Here is a 5,828-nt window from a genome sequence, read left to right as displayed (position 1 = left end):
GGTGGTGGTGGTCAGGATTATATGCCGGTAAAATGTACCCTTACTGAAATTTTCCGAGAAAAAATAACTTTGGCTTTGAAGGACTCTCTCGAGGAGAGAGTATTCTCTACCAAAGTAAGCATAAAAAGACTCCACCAGATACGGTATTAAAAATTGTTAACGAAATTGGCGAGGAGTATTTGCAACAGTATGCTGAACCGGCATACTGGCAGATTAACGCCTGTCTATATGCTCTGGCTACTACTGTAACTATATGCATGAGAATATATACATAAAAGAAAATATACAACTCTGCACAAACATACATACATACATACATACATACATACATACATACATACATACATACCCTGTTGTTGATGCTGAAATTCCAATGAAGGGACTTTCCATCTAGGTTAGAAACCCGTTCTTTCTCTATTGGCAAGAAATCTTGAAATAACTTGAATAATGACATACATACATACATACATACATACTGTTGTAGATGTTGAAATGACACATACATATGCACATACATACATATGCACATACAGATACATACATACATACATACATATACACATATACACATACATACATGTGTGTAAATTGTGTGTGTGTGTATGTGTGTCTATATATAGGTATGTATATCTATGTTTGTATGTATTTATGTATGTATGTATGTATGTACGTATGTACGTATGTATGTATGTATGTATGTATGTATGTAAGAATGTATGTAAGAATGTATGTGAAATGTGCGTGCATTATGAATGCGTGTACACGTTGGTCTTTCCTACTTCTTAAGCATATTTCATGGAGCAATGCTAAGACGGTTCTGAAGCCTGCGTTCAGATAAGATAATTAGCGAATAGCAGATAAGGAATACGAAAGAAAATGATGGAAAGTCATAGTAATGTAGAGGGACTCATAATGAGCCAGAAACGACAGAAGAAGAAAAGGAAAAAGAGCGGGGTGGGTGGGGGGAGAGATTTGTTAGATAATACAGAAAGTAGGACGGAAATATATGTAGGTGAAAGAGTGGAAAGAAAAGACGTCGTACATTTATAGATACTCATAGTTTATAAAAATACGTGTGCATACATATATATATATATATATATATATATATATATCAAGCCTAATCGACTTTAGATGCGTCACTCTCTCTCTCTAAATATATATATCAAAAATTGTCAAACTGTAGTACAACGGTTTTGCTATGGAATGGTAAAACTATTTTTTCGTTTTCTGAAAAAAAAAAACATTTTGGACTTCCGCCATTTTTGCATAATAGCAACGATATGTATGATGTGTGTGTGTGTGTGTGTGTGTTTTGGAATTGCTTCTCGAAGTATATATAAAGCTATAAAGAATAACAAATATTGAGTTGAAAACCCCTTTCGGATAGAAAACTTCGAAGTCTTTCCGTGGGTCTTGAACCCGCAACTCCCAGAAAACCGCTGCTCAAATATTTAAGCAGTAAATAATATATTTGTTGAAATGCGCATCAGACTATTAAACTGGAGGCCAGATCAAACTGGAGTTAATTGAAAAGGGCAGCAAAGAGCGGTGTTTATTATTTATAATTTATATTAAAGACCTGTCCTTTTGGACGTCTTATTTAGACTGGTTCTTGTTGGAAGTTTGGCATAAAATACGTTCAAGGAATTGAAGAAATGAAGAACGCATGTGCAAATATCAATAACTTCTTTTATTTTCTTATTTTTACTTCTTTTAGTCATTAGACTACGGCCATACTGGGGCAGCGCCTTGAAGAATCTGTGGTCGAACAAATCGATACCAGTAATTCATCTTTTATTATTTTTTTAATGCTTTGAACTCTTTTGCGGAACCACTAAGTTACGGGGACGCAAACACACCAACACCGGTAGTCAAGCGATTGTGGGAAAAGAACACAAACACACACATGCACGTATACATATGTGTGTCTGTGTGCGTGATCGTGCACGCGCGTGTGTTTGCGTGTAAACTAACTCAATTCACAAGGCCTTGGTTGTCCGCGGCTCTAAGTAGGAGACCACCTGCCAAGGTGCCACGCCAGCGCCTTTATTTACAAAATTAAAATATATGATGGGAATATTTGGTAACTTCACTTGGATTTCTTTTCAGCTTTTTGCTGGAAACCATTTCTGCATCTGTTGTTAAATTCCTTTATCCAGTTTTAATCAAAATGAACCGGAAGTAATGAGAACACAGGTCTCAGCATTCTGCAGGTCGTAAGAAGTACGTAAAGGTATTATAGAATGCTGAAGTGCTGCAGATACACACACACACACACACACACACACACACATACACACACACACACACACACACACACACTCGCACGCACGCACACATATATGCATATATGTCTAGTTATGTGTATATACGTGTATGTTCTTGTATGTATACATGCAGTGTGTGTATGACGTCTGTTTCTTTCTATGCTTCTCCATGTCTCTCATTCTCTCTTTCTCTTTAGAAACACACTCGCGTGCGCACACACCACCTGCACATATATGGATGTATGTGTGTGTGTGTGTGTGTGTGTGTGTGTGTCTGTCTGTCTGTCTGAGTATACCATGTGCGCGCATATTAATAGTAAAGTTGGAGTAAGCGATAACGATAAGTAAAAAAAAAAGGAAAATTGCTGCTGCAATGCACCGGTTTTTATTGTTGTGGCATTAAGTTATCTACTGATCGACAGGATGGCGCCATTGCGACCGGGTGTGAAGCTACCAAAATCTGATCTGGATTCCTTCATTCCTCCTACCCCACCCCCACCCACCCACTTCTAAATACGTGAGGGACTTAAGTGGTAGAAGAGAAAAAAATATGTCCATTTACCTAACTTCTTCCTCCATTTAAACAGCATCGTTTAATTTCCTTATTGTTAAGTAAGAGCTGTTGTAGTGTTTATTGTTGTTGTTGTTGCTGTTGTTGTCGCCATTTTGGCTGTGTTTATTGTTGTTGTTGTTGCTGTAGTTGTCGCCATTTTGGCTGTGTTTATTGTTGTTGTTGTTGTTGTTGTTGTCATTATTGTGGTTGTGTTTATTGTAGTCGCCATTATTGTTGTTTGTAGTTTTATATTTCTGTTCTTGCTCTAATTTCTGTCTGAGGTCATAATCCCTCTAGGTTTGCCTGCTTTGCAAGTCTTCAAGCAGTTTCCTTTTTTTTTCCCAAGGATTATTCTCCTCCCTTTTTCATTTCTCTATTGTATTTACCAATATTTTATTTTGTTATATTTTGATCATATTTTCTCCGGTTATCGATTTCATGTCATCTTTTCACCTTTATTTCATCTTTTATTTTTACTTTTCAATCACACACACACACTCTCCCTCTCTCTCTCTCTCTCTATCTATCTATCGCTCAATCTCTCTCTTGCCCTCTCCTCCTCTCTCTCTCTCTTTCTCACTCTCACTCCCTCCTGAATTGAAAATATCACTCCCACCACCTACAGCCACAATATGTGTGCAGTTACACCTCCCATATTCTTAATTCTTAATCCCGTTATAGGTATTTTGCACGTCTTCCATTAAACGCCTATTCCCACACATCCCTCCCCCCCCCGACCACCCACATACCAACACATTTTAATCTATTCTGGCTTAGAGGTAATCATTTATCTAAAGTTGCTGACATCTGAGTAATAGCAACGGAATATCATTGTATTATTAACTAACGAATCATAAATATTTTTGAGTGATGAATGTTCGATGTTAAAGAAAATCTGTACAATGATTAAAGATTACGAAAATAAAGATCATTCATTGATTCTATTATTGGTGGAGATCGATACTAAAGCGATATTAAAGATATCGCATGTTTAACTGAACGAAACGGGATACACGAATTGCAACAATTTGCTTGGCGGCTAAATCAAATCTGTCGACGATACAGAATATTGGTTTGGTACACAGAAAGTATGTCAAACCTTACAGTCATGCCTCAGGGCAAGTGGGCAACAATAGTTAATAAACCAATCCAGATTATAGTCCTATCATAGCCACCAGGGTCAATATAGTTGTCACGCCAAATGTTATCGAATCCACGAATGTCCGAGAAGTGGTATATGATTTGGTCAGCTAATGTTACTTAAAATGGTCCTATTGCTATGTCGGGTTCTGTAGAATATAATTTGTTCTTGGGTGTATTCAAGAAATGTTAAAATTATTCCGGGAATTGGTTAATATTAAAAATCTCATCATGTTTTATCAAATGATACATTTAGATGTGGTTTTTCCTGATCTGACTTCTGTAGACTTCGTGGTTAAAACATCTGTGGCTGCTGCTCTGAAAATCTCGCAGTAAAATATATTTCTGATTGGAAATTTAGAGACATATGTCTGGAACAGAAATTCGACGACCAACTTTTGATTTATTTTCGATTAGTCTAGGCCGTAAAAAACATAAATAGATCAGTGGCCGAACCAATGAAGGAACAATTGGACAGTCACGTCATCCTACACTCTTTTGTTATGCTAAACTTTCTATAATGTGATCTATAATGTGATGTAGAAAATCGAGGATTAAATACTTATTACTATAGTTCTTCCCAGCCAGAGTTGCCATACCGTTAACCAAAAACAACCTAAACATCAAACTTTTGTGATGCAGTGGTTACTTGCGTTGCACAAATGAGTCGACATATCTAAGTCTCTCTTTAAATGATGTTTCTTGCAAGTTTTGCGGGTTTGCTTCAGTCAAAAGTTAAGACCATTAGAATGGTCATGTTATGAAAGTATTGCTCTCTAACGTTACTCACGCAATAACTCCACAGACAGTGTCTATCTTTGGTATCTTGGAGAACCACTCGTAGCTTGAAAAATTGATTTTTGTTTTAATGAAAATATACTTTGGTAATCACCTCAATTAACGTAGTCACATTTCCTTTCTTTGTTGTCTGTTATCTCCCGAAATTATAATTAACACATCCATATTTGTTTTGGAATCCATCCTTCATCCATTTTCTATTTCCGATCAGTAATTCAATCCATCTAAATAATTTCAGTTCGAAAGAACATATATAAATTTTTTTAAATGCAGTTCGCTTCCCCGAGCTATTATTGTTGGCTTTGGTTTTGTAATCTGTATAAGTTGTAAGAAATATCAAAGACCACGGTTAGGTAGTATGATGATCGAATCAAACCGAAGATCGTGTTATTGTTCCTACGAAGATCAGGGACTAAACAAACAACTGAATCGTGAATGAAATTTCACATCGTTATAACACTACATGAGGCTGGATTTGAACTCATGACTCTCGAAGACAAATATATATAAAAAATGCATATTTTAAAATATTTTAACCTATGTTTTAAGACGGCAAGCTGGCAGAAAGGTTAGCAGGCCGGGCGAAATGGTTACCAGTATTTTGTCTATCCTTACGTTTGAGTTCAAATTCCTCAGGTGTCGACTTTGCCTTTCATCCTTTCGGGGTCGATAAATTAAGTATCAGTTACATACTTGGGTTGTTCTAATCGACTGGCCCCCTCCCACCAAACTTCTTGTGCCTAGAATAGAAAAGAGCATTTTAACCTGTGTGAAGGCACGTAGACTAGTGATGAAGGTGATGTACTCAGGATCAGAAGATCGTGGGTTCGATTCCCGAATCTGTCGCTGCATTGTGTTTTCGAGGACAAACTGCTTCATTTGACGTTGCTCCAGTCGACTCAGTTGTAAACTTGTTAACCCGTTCATGAGGCGGGGTTGATCTCGACCTCTGATATTCACCATGGGAACCAGGAAACTGATTCATTACTCAGGAGATTCGCTAATTAATCAGAGATAAATTAAAAGTTGAAATGTATCATTTTTCTTTCAAATTTATTTTCATCACA

Source organism: Octopus bimaculoides, chromosome 1, assembly GCF_001194135.2.
Source record: "Octopus bimaculoides isolate UCB-OBI-ISO-001 chromosome 1, ASM119413v2, whole genome shotgun sequence".
Taxonomy (NCBI): domain Eukaryota; kingdom Metazoa; phylum Mollusca; class Cephalopoda; order Octopoda; family Octopodidae; genus Octopus; species Octopus bimaculoides.
This window is presented reverse-complemented; position numbering follows the sequence as displayed.